The sequence below is a fragment of the Anomaloglossus baeobatrachus genome, chromosome 5, assembly GCF_048569485.1.
Source record: "Anomaloglossus baeobatrachus isolate aAnoBae1 chromosome 5, aAnoBae1.hap1, whole genome shotgun sequence".
NCBI lineage: Eukaryota > Metazoa > Chordata > Amphibia > Anura > Aromobatidae > Anomaloglossus > Anomaloglossus baeobatrachus.
This window is the reverse complement of record NC_134357.1, coordinates 288899396-288924325: the sequence shown is the minus strand read 5'-3', so window position 1 is coordinate 288924325 and position 24930 is coordinate 288899396. Positions and strand designations below refer to the sequence as shown.

The 24930-nt window shown below is 43.4% G+C and overlaps 1 protein-coding gene across 1 annotated transcript in view; it reads right to left on the bottom strand.

Moving 5' to 3' along the window:
• The window catches only part of TNRC6C (trinucleotide repeat containing adaptor 6C), a 288331-nt gene extending 264782 nt beyond the window's left edge, over window positions 1-23549 (bottom strand). The window contains exon 1 of the mRNA XM_075349542.1: window positions 23501-23549. The gene's annotated coding sequence lies outside the window, so the exon portion shown is untranslated. The remainder of the gene's footprint in view (window positions 1-23500) is intronic.
• Between the last annotated feature and the right edge of the window lie 1381 nt (window positions 23550-24930).

The following is a 24930-nucleotide window of genomic DNA, read 5'->3' as shown; positions in this document are numbered from 1 at the left end:
CCCACTGCTCCAGCCATCCCCGCGCATGCCCAGTGCCAGTCTCACGGGACTGAGCAGTGTGACCGCTGGTGACGTGTGCGCAGGCAAGTGATTATGGGCGGGACTGTGACTGTTATCAGCAAGTACCCGCCCATAATCTCGTGAGCGCGCAAACCTCACCAGCGGTCACTGTGCTCAGGGTAGTGCTAGACTGTATGGGCTGCTTCCAGGGATGACGTCCCTTTGTCATGTGATAGGGGCGTGTTCAAAATACTATCACATGACAAAGGGACGTCATCCCTGGAAGCAGCCCATACAGTCTAGCACTACCCTGAGCACAGTGTGACCGCTGGAGAGGTTTGTGCGCTCACGAGATTATGGGCGGGTACTTGCTGATAACAGTCACAGTCCCGTCCATAATCACTTGCCTGCGCACACGTCACCAGCGGTCACACTGCTCAGTCCTGCGAGACTGGCACTGGGCATGCGCGGGGATGGCTGGAGCAGTGGGCGGTGCATCAGATATGGAAAGGAGCGATGGGGGCGGCATACAGGACCAGGGGGCAGAATAACGGACGCCAGAGAGCCCGCCCCCGTGACAGATTTACAGAAGCTGCATACAAAAAGGTAGAACTTTATAAACTCTTTATTTTGGTCTCACATGGGGCACAATAATAACAGGGACCTTCCTAGAATGCAGCCCAGGAGCTGCAGAGGGGGAATCTTTTAGCTTTTGGGCGAAATTTCTGATGACAGGTTCCCTTTAATCAGTTGCTTGGTGACTGTCCTGGGCAGCCCGTCCATGCTGGGAATGAGGAAAAGCGAAATCGCAGACACAGCGGGCAGCCATCATGGAGCCCCCTTCAGGTCACGGGCCCCATAGCAGTGGCGTGGCCTGCCTCTATTGACTGTACGCCCCTGCACGTAGCTCCTCTTACATGTTTTAAGCATGTACTGCGCTCTTAATCTTATACAGTGCTATATTTCAGGAAGTATACATCCGATCTCACAACAAAAGATATGTTTAGAATCGGCATGACAGTGGCAGTATAGCTCTGGCTTTAGTTTATATATCAAAATCCTGGTGGTTGATCCTCTTTAAGCTAAGGGCATCTATGTAATGGTACAAAGTTGTAACTGTTAATATGTCATAGGGTTCAATACACAGTATACATCAGGCAAAAGGCTCAAGCGTTGTGTGAACAGAGCCTGAAAACCACACTGTAATGCAATTAAATCTATAAAATAATGATAAAGTCTCAGGGATTCAATATATAAAGAAAATAAAGTAAAAAATAAATAAAAATAAATAATAACACCACTCTCGCATAAACCTGCACTTTCACCGATGGTGTCAAATTGTATTTTGGCAGCTAATAAAAAAATAGGAAAAGAAATTCAACCTGACCCTTAACAAAAGCTTCTGACCTAACAGAAATTCTGGGCAGTACAGTTCCAATATTTTTTTTTACATTTTAGTTCATCAGAATATATTTTTTATCTTCACCTAAAGGATTAACCTTTTTTAAAAACAGAACTTAAAACAATGTACTTCAATTTATGAAACCCTAGGTATATTTTGTGCACTCTCTTCATTGAATTGCTGTCTGACCACATAACCTAATGTTTCGGAATGTGATGGGGTTAATTAGTTCTCGGCACCCTTTTTTTGATGGTGGATAACCTTGCTGACCTTCCTGTGCTCAGTAACTATTGTCTAGAAAGTGAGCACCATTTCTCATTACAATTAGAGAGCAGAATTGAGTTCTCGGGTCAGCCTGCAAAGATTGACTGAAATTCTCCTCGCTCTAATCAGGATATAAAAGTGTAACATCCGTAATATTCAAATCTGTAAGGATCAGAGAGGTCTGGAGAGATTCCTTAATAAGCAAGTTCCTTGGGCATGATACTCTCTTGGTGGCAAAGGCCAGTTATTGGCATCTCTGACATCTTGGCATATCATATCTAGAAACACATTAGATGACTTTTATAGAAGGAAGCAGTTTTTGTTCAAGCCTTTTCTAATAAAAATGTTATATCCTATTTGATAATCGGAGAGGGATAAAAATAGTTTACAATATAACAACTAAATAAAAAAATCACCATGCTTCAGGATTAGATGGTGCAATGTGCACTATAATATGCACTACAATACTGTATGCTCGAGCTAAAGAATAGCCAAAGTGGCAACTAAAAGCATGCTTGAAGCATATAAAACTAAATGTAATACTCTGGAAACTCACCTTGTTGAGGGGCAGTAAAGTATAAAGGTAGTTGTTTCAATGGGCTTTATGATACAATAGATGTGTAGCAGAGTATATATAAACCATAGATGAGTACAAATATAAAGGAATAATAAAATATAAGAAAATAGAGGAGGTATATATATATATATATATATATATATATATATATATATATATATATATATACAGTATATATATATATATATATATATATATATATTAGCTGTACTACCCGGCTGCGCCCGGGTTAATAACTGCTGTTAACAAAATAGAATGTATTCACAAAACTGTATTCTGCACACAAAAACCACAAAACAAATAGAAATGTACTTATAATGTCTGTCTCCCCCTCTGTATATATCTCTCTGTCTCTCTCTCTCTTTGTCTGTCTGTCTCTTTCCCTGTCTGTCTCTGACTGTCTCTGTCTCTTTCTCCGTCTGTCTCAATCTCTTTCCCTGTCTGTCTATCTATCTCTTTCCCTGTCTCTCTATCTATCTCTGTCATTTTCCCTGTCTGTCTCTTTCCCTGTCTGTCTCTTTCCCTCTCTTTCCTTCTCTTTCCCTGTCTGTCTCTTTCCCTCTCTTTCCCTGTCTGTCTCTTTCCCTCTTTCCCTCTGTCTCTTTCCCTGTGTCTGTCTCTTTGTCTGTCTCTTTACCTGTCTGTCTCTTTACCTCTCTTTACCTCTCTTTCCCTGTCTGTCTCTTTCCCTCTCTTTCCCTGTCTGTCTCTTTCCCTGTGTCTGTCTCTTTGTCTGTCTCTTTACCTGTCTTTGTCTGTCTCTTACCCTGTCTGTCTCTTTCCCTCTCTTTCCCTGTCTGTCTGTTTCCCTGTGTCTGTCTCTGTCTCTTTGTCTGTCTCTGTCTCTTTGTCTGTGTCTGTCTCTTTACCTGTCTGTGTCTGTCTCTTAACCTGTCTCTCTCTTTCCCTTTCTTTCCCTGTCTGTCTCTTTCCCTGTCAGTCTGTCTCTTTGTCTGTGTCTGTCTCTTAGTGTCTGTCTCTTACCCTGTCTATGTCTGTTTCTTTCCCTGTCTGTGTCTGCCTCTTTCCTTTTCTGTGTCTGTCTCTTTCCCTGGCTGCATTGTGACACGCCAACATTCCATATAAGCGCTGCACATTCTTCTGAAGTTCTGGCTGCACTGTGGCTCCCAGCTCCATACGCTTTAATGGAGGCAGGTTTTTTGATGAATAACTGTAAAGAGCGGGGTTAAAATTTCCCCTCAAAACATAGCCTATGACGCTCTTGGGGTCCAGAAGTGTGAGTGTGCAAAATTTTGTGGCTGTGGCTGCGACGGTACAGATGCCAATCCCGGACATACACACACACACACACACACACACACACACACACACACATACATACATACATACATACATACACACACACACACACACACACACACACATTCAGCTTTATATATTAGATGTATTATATAGCGAACATCTGACTGATCACTAGGAATTGCTGGTAAGTTCAAGTCCATGTCACGGGGATGGGATGACTGGACAGTGACACCTGGGCTGACCCTCAGACTGGGGACCCTGTGCTGTCCCTCTTAGAGCAGAGGTACACTTGATGGTAGAGAGGTCTGAGTCACCAGTGTGATCCTGACTCCTGTCCAAGCCCTGGTGTAACTTCCCTCCCCCTCTTCCATCCAAGGGGTGAGCCGGGACCATAATCACAAACCCCACAACTAAACATGAACAGAGGAAAAAACAAAACTTGTACACACGTCAATCAAACACAAAGGAGCGTCAATACGTGCACAGGGGAAAATGACATAAAAGGAAGTAAACAGACAACCAGGAAACTTCCACACTGCACAGAAAGCACACCACAGATCACCAAAATTGGATCCCCACAATAGGACTGAAATCGCTGCACAAGCTGGAGCGATCATCAGAACTGAGCAGCAGGATCCAGAATCTTATATAGAGAGGAGATGGCTGTGATTGCTATGTAGCAACCTCAGCAGAGTTCCACAGGTCAGCAGAAATTAACTCATGCAGGACTGAGTAACAGAGAACATGAAACAGCCGATGCCCAGGTCTGGCTGAACAACTAGAAGACATCAGGTTGCCTGTCAGGCTCTGCAGTCTGAAAAGAGCCTGATTTTGCCATGATAAATAATGAGTATGGAACTGAACAATACAAGAAAGTCCAGTAGTTCAATGGTCTGTATAGTTTTCCGAGTGGATCAAAATAGTCCTGTAAATTCTTCACAAATGAATAGGATAGACAGTTTTTGCATTGATCCAAAGATGGTCCTTTTCTGATAGCTGTAAAGTATATATGAAACAGCTCAGTGTGCCCTAGCCAGTTGCTCGCTAACTTGCCATAAAATGTATGATGGCAAGTTAGTGAGTGACATCACAAAAACTTCAGATACTGGAGAGCGGCTGGTCCAAAATTTCCCACGGATTTCAGAAAAAAACTGAAAAAACAAGTATTAGATTTCTGAAAAGTGTTGGAGCTTTTGGACCAGCCAGTCACAAGTGTTGGCATTTATCAGCCATGGAAACATCTTTGGACCAATGTGGACACTGTTTAGTTATACCTCTGTTTTTATTGCTTGAAATATATTGATGTAAAGGGAACCTATTACGTAAAAAAAAGCTATTAAACTGCAAATATGGGGTTAATCTGCAGGTTATTAATATTCTAAAGAAGCCCAGTTGATGCACTATCCCTCTGCCAGGAGGAAATAAACTTTATTCCTCACAGCAACCTTGGGCTTTCAGTTATGGTGGTGGGTCAATATCACTGAAAAGAGTTCATTTACTTAAATTAATCACTGGAGAAGGAATAAAACAATTGTATTCCTTCTTTAGTGATTAATATGGGTGGGTCAGTGTGGTTTCAGTCAACACTCTGTGCATACTGAGCAGCACCATTGGCCCCTCAACAACCATCACGACATAGGCAATATGACACCCACCAAATAAGATAGTGTACACCGGACAATTACCCGAACAAACAACATGTCAGATAACATACATAAGACAATTACCTGAACAGCTGGGTGGCAAGGATAAGGGCAGGATAACAGCCCGACGGCCGTTTCGAAAACCTTCGTCAAGGGGCGGTAGCAATCATCAGAGAGCAGATGGTTTATAACCAATCAGCAGCTAATCAAGAGCAGGGAGCATATGGGGCAGAATGAATGGTGTCATTCAAAAGTACAACTGGTCCCTCAAAAACAAGCCCTCATATAGCTACATTGCTGGAGAAATAAAAAACAGTTATAGCTCTTGGAAGCAGGGGAGGAAAATGAAAATGGCCGGTTGGTGAAAGGATTAATAGCATTTCTTATATGTCAGGTTCCCTCTAAAGCGGGCTTTACACGCTACGATATCGTTAATGAATTATCGTCGGGGTCACGGTGTTTGTGACGCACATCTGGCGTCATTAACGATATCGCAGTGTGGGACACTTATGAGCGACCTTAAACGATCGCAAAAGCGGTCAAAATCGTTTGCCGCGAAGAGGTCGTCCTGAAACAAAAAATCGTTTTCTGCTTATTAGCGATGTTGTTCCTCGTTCCTGCGACACCACACATTGCTGTGTGTGACACCGCTGGAGCTACGAACATCTCCTTACCTGCCTCCACCGGCAATGAGGAAGGAAGAAGGTGGGCGGGATGTTGCGTATTGCTCATCTCCGCCCCTCCGCTTCTATTGGACGCCTGTCGTGTGACGTCGCTGTGACACCACACAAACCGCCCCCTTAGAAAGTGTCATGGTTCGCCTCCCTGTCCACATGGCTAGGGGGCGGAGCCTTCTCTCGAGCCTCACTTCCAGACCCTGGATGCCTTAAAAGCTGGCATTTCCAGTGAATCAGTGCCGGCTATAAGCTTAGCACTGCTTTGCCTGTGATTGCTGGTCCTGTGAGTGATATCCTGATCTGTCTGTTCCTGTGCTCCCGTGCCCTTGTCTGTGTTCCATCCCCTGGTCGTCCCTCCTGTCCTCTGTCCCCTCTCCTATTTCCCCACTCGGTTGCTTCCTCGGTACTGACCTTGGCCGGACTTTGACTCCGCTTTTGCTCGTCCCTCCGGTCCTGCTTCTGCCTGTACGGTGTTTGACCCAGCCTGTGTGACTATTCCTTGCATGCTCTGCAGCTCTGCTTCTCAACTGTGCTTTGAGGTAATGCATGAGAACGCTGTGAATTCACTTCCTGGTTCTCATTGCTCTGTGTAGTGTATTATGCTACAGAGCTCTGGCTCCCCCTGGTGGCAGCATTACAAGAAGGAGGCGGTTCGCCGGCAGGTAAGTCCGTGTGATGGGGTTAAGCGAGGTTGTGCGGCATGGTCAGCGATTTGCCCGTGTCGCACAACCGACGGTGGCGGGTACGATCACTTGCGATCTCGCTAGCGAGATCGCAGTGTGTAAAGCCTGCTTAAAGCGGGCTTTACACGCTACGATATATCTAATGAGATGTCGGCGGGGTCACGTCGTAAGTGACGCACATCCGGCATCGTTAGTGATATCGTAACGTGTGACAGCTATGAACGAGCAGAAATACTCACCTTCTCGTTCATCATTTACACGTCGCTCATTTTCTAAAAATTGAACGTCCGGTTGTTCATTGTTCCCGAGGCAGCGCACATCGCTCCGTGTGACACCCCGGGAACAATGAACACAGCTTACCTGCGTCCCGCCGGCAATGCTGAAGGAAGGAGGTGGGCGGAATGTTATGTCCCGCTCATCTCCGCCCCTCCGCTTCTATTGGCCGGCCGCTGTGTGACGTCACTGTGACGCCGAACGTCCCTCCCCCTTCAGGAAGTGGATGTTCGCCGCCCACAGCAAGGTCGTTTGGAAGGTAAGTACGTGTGACGGGGGGTTACAACATTGTGCGACACGGGCAAGAAATTACCCGTGTCGCACAAACGATGGGGGTCAGTGCAATCGTAAATGCGAACGCACGATAAATTGTAACGTGTAAAGCAGGCTTTGGTCTTGTTTTTGAAAACATTTAATCACTTTGGTGATAAAAAATATGATAAAAAAAAATTGGAACTGCTCTGCTCATAATATCTATTATATTAGAAGCTTTTGCAAAGAGTTAGGTAGAATTTATCACCTTATTATTAAATAATTACCAAAATACAATATGGAACCATCAGTGAGAGTGCGGGTTTAAGGGATGTGGGCTCTATTATTTATTAATTTATTTTACTTTATTTTCTTTATTTTACTAGTCCCTGAGACTTTATTAATATTTTATAGATTTTTTGCATTGTAGTATGGTTTTCTGCAGTCAGACTGTGTTCACACTTTGCTTGAACCTTATGATTTATACATTAAAGCCTGTAACTTACAATGAAACATGTGTCCTTGGTTTAGATGAGGAATTGATACACCTCTGGAATGGGAAGATAAATTCTCATTATACAACCGCTGAAAAGAAGCAGTCTAATTTAAAAAAATAAAATAAACAAAATGTCATATTCCTTATTAGCAAATTTGGAATTACAAGGGCGTTTCCTTTTGGGATCATAATCTCTAGGCCAGAATGGAGCAAAGAAGCAAAGAATATCTTCACTATGGCGGATGTGTCCTGTCCTACACAGGCAACCTATTGATTTTTCGCGTGGGAATAATTGTGGTATGAAATTATTTCAAATCTATACTGATATAAATTTACATGCATCAAACCTGCAGTAATATGGTGTGAATTTGCTATTGACGTACCAAACTGCTCATCGGATCAAACATTTAATTACCAAGGTTATGCATTAAGGAGGAAGGATGGAGGACTTGCAGCAGTCTATCTAATATTGTGTGGTGGGGCACCCATTAACCCCTTAAAGATCAGGCAATTTTTCATTCCCTTATTCCAAGAGCCATAATTTTTTTTATTTTTCAGACGATATAACCATGTGAGGGATTGTTTTTTTTTTTTTTGCGGGATGAGTTGTACTTTTGAATGACATCATTCATTTTATCATATGATGTAATTGTAAGAGGGAAAATAGAAAAAAGTGAAATACTGCAATAGGTTTTTTTTACAGCGTTCATTTTACCATAAAGCTGACCTGGCAGTGTGATTCTCCAGCTCAGTACGATAACAGATTCCAAACATGTATAGTTTGTTTTATTTAGGGGTGAAAAAATTCAGACATTTTGAAAAAAAAAAAATCTTGCTGGTTTTTTGACTTTCTGAGAGCCGTAACATTCTCAATTCTTGTGATCTGGTTTTTATTGATATTATTTTGGGTATATATGATGTTTTAAATGCCTGCTATTACATTTTTTTCTGTTGTTGCAGTGAAAAAAAATCTACATTTCTGTCAGTTTCTTTTTTTTTCATTACCCTGTTTACCGATTGCATTAGTTTACCGTATTTTATATTTTTATAAATCGGACATGTCTGAATGCAACAATACCAAACATTTGTATTTTTTTTACATTGTTTTTTTTCAATGGGCCAAAAAGGGGGTGATTTGAACTTTTGTATTTTTTTTAAATATTTTTTACTGTTTTTTTTACTAGTTCCCTTAGGGGACTTGAAACTGCGGTCATCCGATCACTTGTGCTGTACAGAGCACTGCATCAGCCCTGCTCTGTACAGCAGAAATCACAATCTCCTATGGACGCCAGCTCTTAGCCGGCATTCACAGAAAGATCATCATGACAGATACAGTAGTGATTAGTTGACCCCTGGCTGCCATGACAACCCAACGGGGTCCCGAAATCACATCACAGGAGCGCCGATGGGAGCAGGGGATTAAACTCTCCATGCTGGTGCGTGTTAAATATCGCTTTCAGAGATGACAATGGTGGATTTTATCCACCCGTGGCTGTTGGAGGCACATATCGGCTGATTCAATCAGTTGTTATGTGCAGGGAAAGATGCGAGCCCGCATCAAAGGCAGGGAGATGACCCATGATGTACATACCCCATCATGGGTCATTAAGGGGTTTTAATCATATAATTATCACCTATCCTAAGAATAGGTGATAATTGTTTTTTTCTGGGAAACACTTTTAAATGAGGGATATAGATATTTGGACATTAGTGTATTAGCATCAGGGATGATAGGATCAGTTAGGGCCGTTTCACACATCCGGCGTTTTGCTGGATTGCCGGATCCGGCGCACTCCGGTACAGTGTGATACAGTACAATGGCAGTGTGACAAGCTCCGGTCACATGCTGTCATGTGACCCGGAAGTTGCCATGCTGCCATTGTACTGGAGTGCGCCGGATCCGCCAATCCGGCGAAAAGCCATATGTGTGAAACGGCCCTTACAGGCAGCGTCGGACTGGCTACCGAAGGAACTGCAGTAATACCAGTCCTGGCCGCGGTTACCTGCATTGAACTCCGGAGCTGTCACCTGAGCTGAGCGGAGTTCATCTCGGCCTGTCCGCAGCTGTCATGAACTGAGCTGTGATAGCCGGGGAATCAGTCAGTGCTCACAGTTCAGTCCTGGAAACCCGGGGCTCAGTCCAGGCTCCACTCCGGAGATCAGGTGAGAGCTCCGGAGTTCAGTGCAGGTAACCGCGGCCAGGACTGGTATTACTGCAGTTCCTCCGGTAGAGAGTCCGATGCTGGTTACAGGATAAAAATAAACATATTCTAGAAGAACTTTGAAGAGGTTCCAAGGTAACTGACAAAAAGGATTAAAAGAATGGTTAAAATTGGTAAAATTGGTAAATTAAAACAGTTTAACTTACAGAAATGTCATGTTTAGAAGGATTAATATGGGTATTTCGAATTAAGACATTTATACCATATCTACAGGATATAATTTAACATGAAAGCCACGGCCACTTGTATGGTGAATCTGCCAGCAGGTTTTTGCTACCAGATCCGAGAACAGCATGTTGTAGGCAAAGAGACTCTGAATCCAAAGATTTTAACTTAGATTACTGGCTGCATCCAATCGGACACAATCAACACATTTAGAGTTAGTCAGGTAGCAGAGCTTTGAGAGCTGTCCCGTCCACACCACGCTCTCAATAGAGATTGTACATTGGCAGTGAGGTGTCAATCAGAGAAGGGGTGTGCTGTACTTCTCTTCACAGTGACATTGTACTCCAGTAATGATAATCCATAGGTGATAAAGCCTTTAGTTTAAAGGGAAACAACCAGCAGGATTTTCATATATATAGTAAAGCCAGTGCTATACTGACCCTAGGATGCTGAATGTAAGGATACCTTTTGTTCTGAGATTGTATGTTTTATTTCAGAAATCTGTGCAAGTAAAGTTCCAGCAATGCACTGCTATTTGATTGACAGGTGCAACAGGAAGGGAATATGTGGGTCAGGTCTTATTATCCATTCCTGCCCCTGTTCAGCCCATAATTCTGATGTGAAGACAACAGCTGCATTCACTGTAAACAGTAAAATGATAATAATTAGATAAAAAAAAATCAGCATATTATCAGCTTCAAAAAATCACGGATACCTTAAATTTTGTTTACAGAAAGAGCAAAAAAGTGGCCAATTTTTATGGACTGTCCTGGAATTTCAGAACGTCTGGCAACCCAGAGAAGCAGCAGTCAGCTTGTTATTTCTATAAATTACACTCATATATTTTTTTTTCCTTCATGTCAACAAGGCCAGAAGTGTTATCTCCATGCTTTCTGACCTTACCAGACCTAATGTGACTGGAGCCTTCGTCAATGGGAACACGACTTGTACAATCTGAATACACAGGGACGAATGGAAACATGCAATTTTCTGCACTTTAAGGTTCTCTAAAATAATATACCACTGACTTATGGTAAAGAAATAGATTTTAAAGTATCGAGTCAATAAGGAAAAGATTTCCAATGAATACTCTGCAGACAGGAAAAGGTGATGGCAATTGTTATTTTTAGTTTTTTTTGTGTGTGTGTCTTGTGGGGAAAAAAATTCCAGGTGCAGTAAAATTGTGAAGAAAAAAATAAATGCAATTTTGCCATTGTTTGATTGTTTGGGGGGGGGGTGTTATTATGTCCATTGTATAGTAGAAATGACCTCACAAATCCAATGGTATCATTTATATACTGTCATCAGAGATTGCTGCAGTTTAACCATTTAAATGCCGCTGTCAATCAGAGCAGGCTCCAGCCACAGTAGTTACAGGCAGATGCCTACCATGTAACATAGGCTGTATTCATCTGGTATGAAGCAGGTAAAGCTCCTGAGACGGCTTAATATTTTCTCTAGCTCCTGAGACGGCTTAATATTTTCTCTAGCTCCTGAGACGGCTTTACAGGGGGTACGGAAAGTATTCAAACCCCTTTAAATTTTTCACTCTTTCATTGCAGCCATTTGGTAAATTCAAAAAAGTTCATTTTTTTCTCATTAATGTACACTCTGCATCTTGACAGAAAAAAAACAGAAATGTAAAATTTTTTGCACATATTTTTAAACAAGAAAACCTGAAACATCACATGGTCATAAGTATTCAGACCCTTTGCTCAGTATTGAGTAGACTTCTCCTTTGAGCTAGTACAGCCATGAGTCTTCTTGGGAATAATGCAACAAGTTTTTCACACCTGGATTTGGGGATCCTCTGCCATTCTTCCTTGCAGATCCTCTCCAGTTCTGTCAGGTTGGATGGTGAACGTTGGAGGACAGCCATTTTTAGGTCTCTCCAGAGATGCTCAATTGGGTTTAGGTCAGGGCTCTGGCTGGGCCAGTCAAGAATGGTCATGGAGTTATTTTGAAGCTACTTCTTTGTTATTTTAGCTGTGTGCTTAGGGTCATTGTCTTGTTGGAAGATGAACCTTCAGCCAAGTCTGAGGTCCAGAGCACTCTGGAAGAGGTTTTCTTCTAGGATATCTCTGCACTTGGCCGCATTCATCTTTCCTTCAATTGCAACCAGTTGTCCTGTCCCTGCAACTGAAAAACACCCCCATAGCATGATGCTGCCACCACCATGTTTCACTGTTGGAATTGAATTGGGCAGGTGATGAGCAGTGCCTGGTTTTCTCCACACATATTGTTAGAAATACAACCAAAAAGTTCGATCTTTGTCTCATCAGACCAGAGAAACTTATTTCTTGTAGTCTGGGAGTCCTTCATGTGTTTTTTGGCAAACTCTGTGCGGGTTTTCATATGTCTTGCATTGAGGAGAAGCTTCCGTCGGACTACTCTGCAATAAAGGCCCGATTGGTGGAGGGCTGCGGTGATAGTGGACTTTATGTAACTTTCTCCCATCTCCCTACTGCATCTCTGGAGCTCAGCCACAGTGATCTTGGGGTTCTTCTTAACCTCTCTCACCAAGGCTTTTCTCCCACGATTGCTCAGTTTGGCTGGACGGCCAGGTCTAGGAAGAGTTCTGGTGGTCCCAAACTTCTTCCATTTAAGGATTATGGAGGCCACTGTGCTCTTAGGAATCTTGAGTACAGCAGAAATTCTTTTGTAACCTTGGCCAGATCTGTGCCTTGCCACAATTCTGTCTCTGAGCTCCTTGGGCAGTTCCTTTTAACCTCATGATTCTCATTTGGTGTGACATGCACTGTGAAATGTGAGGTCTTATATAGACAGGTGTGTGCTTTTACAAATCAATGCCTATCACTTTAACTAAACCCTGCTGGAACCATCTCAAGAAGAATCACAAGGAAATGGACAGCATGTGACTTAAATATGAGTGTCTGAGCAAAGGGTCTAAATACTTAAGACCATGTGATATTTCAGTTTTTCTTGTTTAAAAAATGTGCAAAAAATTCTACATTTCTGTTTTTTCTGTCAAGATGGGGTGCAGAGTGTACAATAATGAGAAAAATGAACTTTTTTGAATTTACCAAATGGCTGCAATGAAACAAAGAGTGAAACATTTAAAGGGGTCTGAATACTTTTCGTACCCACTATATATTTTCTCTAGCTCCTGAGACAGATTTATATTTTCTCTAAGTATCTACGTTGAAGAATGTACGTTAGAGATCGTTAATGAGTAAAAGTGTAACTGATGTGTTAGTTGAACTTGTAGCAGAATGTCTCTATCTGCCTTTAACTTCTCCCTTCTTCTCATCCCTCCCTCCTCCATAGACTTTTCCGAGCAGCAACTCTCATCTCTTATTTCAGTATTGAGAAAATCTGTATTAACTGAAACAGATTTAACCCGTGAATCAAGAGTAAATTATCAGTCCAGTAGTCGAAAGAAACAGAATTTTCTGATGCGATAAATTACAAAGTTTCATATTTTAAGATGTGCTATTGATTAATAAGAAAAAAAAAAAGGATACAAGCACTTACCCTTTGGGATCAGCCGCATATCTCTGTTTATACCATGTGCAAACTGAGACATGAACTAGTGCCACCTATTGCATGTAGCTATCCTAAAGGTCAATACTGATCCCTCTCAATCTGGTTTCCGCTCTTTACACTCCACCGAAACGGCCCTCACCAAAGTCTCAAATGATCTATTAACAGCAAAATCTAAAGGCCACTATTCCCTATTGTTTCTCTTGGATCTCTCAGCTGCTTTTGAGACTGTGGATCACCAACTTCTCCTCACCATGCTCCGCTCTATTGGCCTCAAGGACACTGCTCTCGCCTGGTTCTCCTCCTATCTCTCTGACCACTCCTTCATGGTTTCCTTTGCTGGCTCTTACTCCACTCCTCTCCCCCTCACCTTCGGGGTTCCTCAAGGCTCAGTCTTGGGCCCTCTCCTTTTCTCTCTATACACCGCCCCTATTGGACAAACCATCAGCCGATTCAGTTTCCAATACCATTTCTATGCTGATGACAGCCAATTATATACATCATCTCCAATCATCACCCCTGCTTTCTTACAAAATACCAGGGATTGTCTGTCTGCTGTCTCTCAAAGCATGTCCTCCCTCTATCTGAAACTGAATCTCTCCAAAACTGAGTTTCTTGTGTTTCCTCCCTCTACCAAATCTACATCCGACATCTCAATTACCTTTGATGATTCAATCATTATTCCCAAGCAGCATGCTCGCTGTCTTGGGGTCATATTTGACTCAGAACTCTCCTTCATTCCCCATATACATTCACTCACTCGCACATATCGCCTACATCTCAAAAACATCTCCAGAATCCGAGCATTTCTTACTTTGGAAACTGCAAAAACCCTTACTGTCGCTCTTATTCATTCCCGCCTAGATTACTGCAACTCTTTATTGATTGGTCTCCCTCGGACCAAACTCTCCCCTCTCCAATCCATCTTGAATGCAGCTGCCAGGGTCATATTCCTGTCCAGCCGCTTCACCGATGCCTCCACCTTGTGCCAGTCACTACACTGGCTACCTATCAGCTACAGAATACAATACAAACTCCTATCCCTCACCCACAAAGCTCTCCACAGCTCTGCACCACCATATATCTCATCCCTCATCTCTGTCTATCATCCTACCCGCCCCCTTCGTTCCGCAAATGATCTTAGACTAACATCCTCCATAATACGAACCTCACACATCCGTCTCCAAGACTTTTCTCGTGCCACGACAGTTTTCTGGAATGCACTACCCCAAAGAACGCGACTAATATCCAGCCCCCAAGTTTTTAAGAGTATATTAAAAACACATCTCTTCAGACAAGCTTATCATAATAACTTACTAACCTAACTGTCCCCCGTCCCACCTTCTAAATGCTACTCATAACCTTCTCTCTCCTATTTCTGTCCTCACATCCTACATACAACCAATAGCACGTAAGGGCACCCAAAAGGTTACTGTCAAAAGACCAGATCAGTCATCTTTATATGTAACTAATTAACTAGCATAACAATAGCCAGCCAGATCTACAAGTGTGCTTCACCTTTTGTGTCCCCCTTCTTCCCCATAGATTGTAAGCTTTCGAGCAGGGCCCTCATTCCTACTGTAGCTGTTGAATTATGTGCCATTCTGTTTTGTATGTGTCTATACAACCCCCACCGGATTGTAAAGTGCTGCGGAATATGTTGGCGCTATATAAATAAACTGTATTATTATTATTATTACTGACCCTTTAATGAGCCTTGTCAAATGACAACATAAAAGACAAACCAGACACTATTTGCTGGCACATGATTTGCGGTGATTGTCAGTCTTTAGAAAAGCAGCAGAAATCCAACAATTCAGGAAAACCAATGTAGCAGACATATATGAACAGCGTTTAATATATCAAAAGTTAAAACATCCAAACAAACTGTGGCATTACAGATGTTGTAAGGAAATCGCTAATGTGCTCCCCTCAAAACCAACACGTTTCAGCAGTGCTATATGGCTATGCCTTAATGACCCCTGCACCCCCTCCAATGGGCTGCAAACAATTCCGCCAGCAGCCAGAAGTAAACAGAATTGAGCCGCAGAGCGTATCTCCATTCAACGTTAACAGTCACTGCCGAGTACTGGATAAGTCATCAATATGGAGTGACCAGGCATTCCCTTTAAGACTCTTGGCCTACGTTTCCATGAAGAGTGTTTGGTGAGTTTTTGGTGCTGTTAGGTAAATTAGGTTACTTCTGTATTTTTCATTGCATTTTTGTGTTTTGTCGCATTTTTGATGCTGTGGTTTTTGTTTGTTTTTGGTATGTCATGATTTAAATAAAGCTCTTTGTTTTTGATATTCCCTGGCATTTGGCCTTGATCAAACTTCACTGTTACAGTTAAATGCAAATTTTATGTGTTTTTAGTGCGGAAATACATATACCGTAATGCTTTTATACGCCATCATATTCTGCAGCGTTTTAAACAGATTACCATCACTGTCTCCACTTAAGGCCGCTTTACACGATGTCGCTAGTGATCACACCCGCCCCCGTCGTTTGTGCGTCACGGGCAAATTGCTGCCCGTGGCGAGCAATATCGCCGGTACGCGTCGTCCATGCTTACCTTCCTAATGACATCGCTGTGGCTGGCGAACAACCTCTTTTTTAAGGGGGAGGTTCGTGCGGCGTCACAGCGACTTCACACAGCGGCCCACCAATAGAAGTGGAAGGGGCGGAGAGTAGCCACATAAACGACACGCCCACCTCGTTGCCGGAAAACGCAGGAACGCTGTTGTTCATCGTTCCCGGGGTGTCACACGTAGCGATGTGTGCTGCCTCAGGAACGACGAACAACCTGCGCCCAGAACGATCAACGATATTTTAGAAATGAACGACGTGTCAACGATCAACGATTTGGTGAGTATTTCTGATCGTTAGCGGACGCTCATAGGTGTCACACGCAATGACGTCGCTAACGACGCCGGATGTGCGTCATGAATTCCGTGACCCCAGCAATATCTCGTTAGAGAGATTGTTGCGTGTAAAGCGGCCTTAAGGCTCATAATTGAAATCCCCTATGAGTATGTCTTTCCAGTGTGGAGGAAGACCAGGGTACCTAGAGGAAACCCACACAAACATGGCGAGAACATACAGTTAGGTCCAGATTTGGACAGTGGCCTAATCTTTGTGATTTGGGCTCTACATTACACTATTTTTATTTAAATGAAACAACTGAGATACAACTGAAGTGAAGACTTTCAGGTTAATTAAATTGGTTTAACTAAAATAGCCGGTGAAGAGTTTAGGAATCATAACCATTTTTTCTACAAAGCCTCCTCATAAATAAAATTTTCATTTTAATTTTTTGTAATACTTTGCAGAGAATCATTTGAAGGGAATGGCTTCCTGAAAGCAGGAGCTTCCTGAAGGCAAAGGTTTCCTGAAGGGAATGGCTTCCTGAAGGCAGAAGCTTCCTGAAGGCAGGAGCTTACTGAAGGCAATGGCTTCCTGGAGGCAGGAGCTTCCTGAAGGCAGGAGCTTCCTGAAGGCAATGGCTTTCTGAAAGGAATGGCTCCCTGAAGGCAGGAACTTCCTGAAGGCAGGAGCTTCCTGAAGGCAATGGCTTCCTGAATTGAATGGCTTCCTGAAGGCAGGAACCTCCTGAAGGCAGGAGCTTCCTGAAGGCAATGGCTTGCTGAATTGAATGGCTTCCTGAAGGCAGCAGCTTCCTGAAGGAAATAGCTTCCTGAAGGCAATGGCTTCCTGAATTGAATGGCTTCCTGAAGGCAGGAACTTCCTGAAGGCAAGAGCTTCCTGAAGGCAATGGCTTCCTGAATTGAATGGCTTCCTGAAGGCAGGAGCTTCCTGAAGGAAATAGCTTCCTGAAGGCAATGGCTTCCTGAATTGAATGGCTTCCTGAAGGCAGGAGCTTCCTGAAGGCAATGGCTTCCTGAATAGAGATGAGCGAACCTGAGGTTCGATTTTTGAACCGAACACCAACTTAAAATAAATCAAGGATCATGTTTGGGATTCGGATGCTTTTTGTGCGAACTTCACTCACGCGAGCAATGCTATGCTCAGGTACGCTTGGTGCTCAACCCTGTGTAACCCACTTGCAGTGTTTGAACAGCGCACACTGGGGATAATATCAGCATGATTACATGTAGTTTGCAACCCATAAAATTGTTTGAAAAAGCCCGCGCACCCTCCCCTGGAAGTGACCTGGTTGGCTGTATTTGAGCGGAGACTCAAACTGCCTATCAATTACTTGCTTTGGGGTTCAGGTCAAGTTCGAGTCAGTGGAGGCTCAGCTCCTTGGCTGTCAGCGAACCGAACCTCTGCGGAACCGCTCATCTCTATTCCTGATGGCAGGAAGTCCATATAGACTATATAAATGTATCTTGAACATATTTTGGTAAACAGCTAAAATACAAAAACTTGTGTCACTGTCCAAATATTTCTGGACCTAAATGTACAAACACCTTGAAGAGGTTGTCCTTGGTGGGAAATGAACCTAGGGCTGCAAAGCTGTAAAGCAACAGTGCTAACCACTGAGCCACCATGCAGTCTAGTTGAGGATGCAAATGCAGATTTTCCATATATAATGCAATTCTATGTAAATCTTGAGATAAACCTCACTAAAGAGAAATTGACATGTTGTGGATTTCGAATACATAGCGCATGTCAGTTTACTCTGCGTAAAAAAAGAGCACACTGGGCGTGGGATTTCTATAAATCCCATAGACTAAGCTGTGGAACTCAGCATAAATACGCAGTATCAAAAACTCCCCATTGTGGGAGAATTAGAGCAATTAGATTAGAGCAAAACTACTTTAATGAAAAAATTAAATGAATACGTCATGCAATCTCAAGGCATAACTAAAGGTCCAGTCACACTAAGCAACTTACCAGCGATCCCAACAACTGCACTGACAGTGAGAGCGGCTGAGGCTGGTAACAAAGGTAAATATCGGGTAACCAAGGACAGGGCTTCTTGGTTACCCGATGTTTACATTGGTTACCAGCCTCCGCAGAAGCCGGCTCCTGCTGCCTGTACATTTAGTTGTTGCTGTCTCGCTGTCACACACAGCGATCTGTGCTTCACAGCGGGACAGCAACAACTAAAAAATGGCCCAGGACATTCAGCAACAACCAACGACCTCACAGCAGGGGCCAGGTTGTTGCTGGATGTCACACACAGCAACATCGCTAGCAACGTCACAAAAGTTGTTCGTTAGCAGCGATGTTGCTAGCGATGTTGCTGTGTGTGACGGGGCCTTAACGTCAACGCGTTTCAAGCAACAGTGTGCTCTTAATCATGACAAAAGCGCACACTGTTACTTGAAACGTGTCGATTTTAGTTATGTCTTGAGATTGCATGAAGTTTTCATTGAATTTTTTCATTAAAGTAGTTTTTTAATCTACTGTGGATGCTGAATTAGTTGCTCTAATCCTTCCTGTGGTTCTCCTGGCAGCTGGCCCAGGTTACCCAAGCACCGTACTTCATCTTACATCCTCCGGTGAACGGTGTTCCTTAACCGTTTGTTCCTACTCATTGTGGAAACTTACTAAAAGTCATATTGGGAACATTTTAGATGAACACTCCGAGTAACATTGTGGTATGTCTAATGCTAGACCATAGGGGCAAAGCAAGTGTTCCTTCAAGAATAGTTCCACCATTGAACCACACTCTTCTATAAACATTGGAAAACCAGTTTTATAACACAATTCCTGTGGGCACAAATCAAACTTGTTAATTTTATTGCAGGCTGTAGACTGTGGTTCATTTTCCGGCACACTGCTATAAAATGTATCTGGCAACGTGAGCCAGACATATTTGCTAGCACAAGATTATTTGTAATACACTTGTATAGTTATCATGGTAAATATATTGCCTTTTGGCTCATTCGTGGTTAATTAGTTTTGCAAAATCGGAATAAAATAATAGACTCCCTGAAACTAATCATGCAGAGCTCTTCTATAAGGTCCTACAACCTATTCTGCTTCATTAAGACAAATGTTGAGCGGTTCATATCGTTTCTAGGCTTTATTATCAATACACACCACACCTTACTTATCCACATATTCATTATTTTTTTTTTCAAAAAATTTCCTTCATTTTCTTTTCCATTGACATTTTCTTACAGAAGGAGCTTAGAGACATCGTTTTCTTTTTCATCCAAGGTGGTGAATTGCGACAGGAAAGGCAAAAACCACATACGCAATAAGAATTCTTTGTGCAGCCAGAGTGAAAGCAGAAAATAAGCATATTTATGTGTGCCGAGCCTAGCAATCTGCATATTCACAGGGAAGGCGCGAAGGGGAGGGGGAGCGTGGCTGCGGTATATGAGAGAGACGTCGGGGGGCTGGCATTATTCATGAGATGAGAATTGTGACAGATTAGCATATTCAGTAATGGAAGAGACAGAAATAAGGTTTGTGAGGTGTGAGGAAGACATTGGGAAGTATAAATGGTGAAGAATGTGGCTCCAGCCCAAATAAAGCAATAAAGCATATAAACACCTATAATTCCCAATTTTGCTAGGAAGCCCCATGGTTGCTTACATTATCCCTCTTTCACAACATCACTTTATGTATTTTTCCTGTTTTATGTTGATGTTGTGGGATATATTTTATTTATGTGTATTATGACATTGCAATTTTATGTGCACTCTTGCTATATTAGCATCACTTTGAGTATTATTCCTGTTGTATATCACTGTGTGCATGTTTCCTGTGATGTAACCTCATTGAGCTAATTACCTCTACTACGTATGAGATTATAATACATACAAATCAATCTATGCTGTGACATCACTGGGAACACTATTTTTGTATTGTGCGTGTGTCGCCCCTAAGGCTTCAGTTGCCAGAGAGGTACGGTACTTCATCCAGAAGTGTGGTATTCCATCCTAGGTACAGAGGAGGTCATCCCCCGGTACGCACACAAAACACGAACAACACCTCAGTTTGCAGCTCTCCACCGGGTCAGGGTTAGAGCTTGATTCCATTAATGCTATGTACAGCCACCACACTACTGGTGATGGTTCCTCCCTCCCCCTAATCCGGCAGGGCCTGGGGGTGGGGTTTAGTGAGATGGGGAGATGGTAGTGACAGGCAGTTAGTAGGAGAAGTGGAGGAGTGAAGACCTGTGGCCTGGAGCTGGTGCAGCTTGGCCTGGGCACAAGACAGAAGGGGTTCTAGAGACCACGAGAAGTGGTGAAGTGCTCCATACTCCCATGGCTTCATTCCACATACAACCTTGGCGTGGAACGACTTGGCCGCAAATCGGGGACTGGTCCCTAGGAGAAGAACCTACGTACTCCGCTAGTAAAACCAGAGGCTGAGGACCATTTAGTACCAAAGCCAACTCCACACACGAATCCGCTGCAAGGTGACCACATAGGGCCAAGGGATAGAGCTTCAAGCCACCCTGACAGTGCCCATGGACACCGGCTCAGGGCACTGTGTGCATAGGCGCGGGACAGGCATGAGAGAAGTCAGTGTAGGAAGACAACCAGAGAAGGAACACTAGAAGGGTGCACTGGTCTTGACCTCTGAACTATCCGGAATCGGCTGGAGCCCATCACAGTGAAGCCCTAGCACTCCGAAGGCAGTCACTGACATATCGTGTTACCTTGGAACCTGCTGCAGTGAGTAAAAACCTTGAGACTGCACCCCTGTGTACCTCCGTTATTCACCTGTGCCCTGCACCCCTGCCATCGCCTACTACTACTCCCAGCCGCCCTGGAGCCCAGCTCTGCCTGTGGAGAGCTATACCAACCAAGTTGAGTCACCATCTGCCCCAGAGGCCCCCATCCCGCAGTGGCGGCACCTAACTTGACGCATACCACAGGTGGCTTCACGAATAAACTGTCATCATCCCCTTCCTAATTTTTAAATGACATTTCCAGGGTTATGGACCTGGGCCTCGCCACTGCAGTGTCCAGGAGCAGAAATTTAGCCCGGTAACGAGTCACCCCAGGCCCCGATGCAGGCATGTCATGTGACGCCCCTGGACTATCAGGTTGTCACAGGGTGTTGTGCAATCTGCCATCCTGTGCAATATCCATCCCCTTCTTGGTTATGGGTCCCCAACTATATGGTGTTGCCTACATCAGCTGATTAAAATCCTAGGTACACTCTGCACCACACCCACCAGACACACCAGTGGATGGCCTGAGTGGAATAGGGTCGCCCACTTGGGGGTTGGTTAGGGGAGGTCAGGAGTGTCAGGAAAAAGAGAGAAGTAGTTTGGAAGTGAAGGAGAGAGGAGGTCAGGAGCAGGGCTCCTAGGAAGCCATCTAGGTAGCAGACGGTGGTCTGGGCCTAGAGGAGCTGGACCCCCGGTCGCAGGGGATCGTGACAAGGGGCACGGAACTGTCGAGAAGGACAGCCGGCGGCCTTGTACAATCACCGGGCTAGGACCAGGGCATGACGGGGTACGTGGACCCTAGGTCAGGGAGTAGCTTCAGGCAACCTGACAATTTACCCGACAAGAATGGAGCCTTCAAGATCCGCTCTCCACCCACTCCAAAATTGGGGTACTAGCGCAACGAGGGGGATATGACTTTCCACCAAAACAGTCCAGGAAATCCCAAACGTGAACCCTGAAAGCAAGCTCCCACACTTAGCCATAGTGGGGAGCGGGACCCGGCAAGTTCCATACTACCGGGACCAACAGAGAAGTAAACTTAGTGCCAGGAGGCAGGTCATGGATCACCAGGCAGCATTATTGGGAATGGGACCCGAACTAAGCTCTCCTCAGGGGCAGCGGTATCCAGAACTTTGGTTTATCCAGTTGTCGGTGTCAGCTTTATGGACTGATGGAGTACGCAAGTGACCCCTTTGCTCCCCACGGCACTCCCCGAACACCATCACCGAGTCCTGGGGCATTCCCCCTACCCGTGGAGGGTTCCAACACCTGGGTGCCCCATTCCATCACCCCAGGGTACTCCCAACTGCAGCGGTGGTACTCCACATTACCACATACCACGAGTGGCGTCACGAATTCTATAACACAATCCCCTGTAAATACCCCCTTCATTTGACTGGCCGCATGACCCCTGGGTCCGGACACCCCTCGAGTCACCGTAGATCCGGATCTGAGCAGCACGGCTGCTGACACGGGGGCGGCACAGTCATGCGCATTATTGATGTACTGGGACATCACTTTGTACTTATTCCCATAGTGTTACATCACTGTGCACATAATACCTGTGAAGTAACCTCATCGAGCTAATTATCTCTACTATGGTATGACATTATGATACATAGAAATCAGTCTATGCTGTGACATCACTAGGAACACTATTTCTGTATTGTGCCCATTATTGATGTACTGTGACATCTCTTTGTACTTATTCCCAAAGTGTTACATCACTGTGTACATGATTCCTGTGATGTAACCTCATCGAGCGATTTATCTCTACTACGGTATGACATTATGATACATAGAAATCAATCTATGCTGTGACATCACTGGGTTGACTATTTCTGTATTGTGCCCATTACTGATGTACTTATTCTCATAGTGTTACATCACTGTGTGCATGATTCCTGTAACCTCATTGAGATAATTATCAATTCATCCCTTTTATCACTGCTATTAATGCAGTGACTTTAATAGACAATAATAGCAATGTAGTCCTATGAGGGAGAAAGCGTGCAACGGGTTTTATCTGAGAAAAAAGGGGTGGAGGATGAAATAGGCAGATCCACAGACTCAGAAAACTGACGAGTAGGAAAGAAGGTCGTTCAGTGGTTGCCAGTCAGAGATGATGCTATATCATATACATTATATATATATTTATGCTATATGCTATATTTTATACAATATATATATATATATATATATATATATATATATATACATACACATTATGCCAAAAAATGTAGTTTATTAATTTCCACGCATTTCACAGCTGCCTCGCTTCTTCATCGGGAAAAAAACACCACCACAATACCTATAGCTAAATTAATAAACCATGTTTTTTAAAATAACGCATAACATGATTGCTGATCAGCAGCCCAGAACAACCACTAACCGTCATTCTTTCCCAATATTAGCCATATGACATTCCTGCCTAGCGGATGCACTAAAACAGTACACAAATACTAAGTCTCCTACCTGATTTCTGCATTCACAACTTCTTGACCAAGACTCTGATCTGATCTGCTGAATCCATTTATTTTTTGCTAAAAGAGAGAGAATATGGGGTTAAACGTCACTAAACAAATAGCAATTTTAGTACTAACTGAATGTTGTAAATAGTTTGTAAAGAAAATGAGAAATGTATGGAAAGCAGCTGGTCCCTGGATGGTCAGTCAGTCTGCTTCTGCCGGGGTAGTACTTGATATATCAGGTGCCTCTTGCATATTTGGTATGCAAAATTTGAAGTAACAGAATTAATTCTGGAAACAATCTTCCATTTGTTAGTCCTCACTCATGCTTAGATTATCATAGTCTAAAATACTCTTTTTTTTTGTTCTGTGCTTTGTTCCATTTATTGTCTATGTAGTATCATAATGTGATGTGTGATAAGACTCTCTTTGAGAATACAATACTTATTTATATACAGTATAATTCCTTACAATACATAGGTTCCAATATAAGACAAAAAAACCTCATATATGAAATTTGTCAAAAAACAATAAATGTCGTTGTTGCCCATAGCAACCAATCAAAGCACAGTTTTCCCCTCCCTCAGTCCCAATTTTTGTAACCCGCCAATGTAAAGCATGTAAAACAGTGAGCTATGAGCTGATATTATCTGGCTAGGAAGGTCCATGATGATTGGGCCCTTCCAAGTGTAAAAATAGCCAACAGCCACCCCAGAAGTGGCGCATCATTCGATGTGCCAATTGTGGTGTTTCGCCTCAGCTTTTCCCAATTTCCCAGGTGTCGTGGCAATCCTGGTAATAATTTTGGGGGTTGATGTCAGCTGTGTAATTTCAGCTGGCATCAAGCCCAGGAGTTAGTAATAGAAAGACATCTATCAGACACCACAATTACTAACCCAGGAAGTAAAAACAAAAACACACACAAAAATACTTTACTAAATAAACACTCCCCCCACACTTTCCCTAGTTTACTGAAATAAAATAAAATAAAAAAATTACAATGTAGTCCAAGGAATTTGATGCAGTCCACAAATGGAAACCTGAAAACATAACCACAAAGAAATAAAAACAAGACACTGTCTCTAGTTCACCAATGTATTAGAAAACAAAGTTCCCTCTCAGGTCCTCCATAATCCAAAGCGTAGAGTGAGCCGGAACGTCTGAAGAGCTGTGACCTTACTAGCGTCACTATTCTGCAGAAGCGCTGGGTCTCGCGAGCAGTGACGTCAGTCTTCAGTTCTTCCTGCTCACTCTATGCTCTGGATTAAGGCAGACCAGCGTGGGAACTTTGCTTTCTAATATGTTGGTGAACAAGGGACAATGTCTTGTTCTTATTTCTCTGTTGTGTTTAGGTGTTTCAGGTTTCCATTTGTGGACTACATCGAATTCCTTTGACTACCTTGCATGGAAACTTTTTTTTTTTTTTAGAAAATGGTG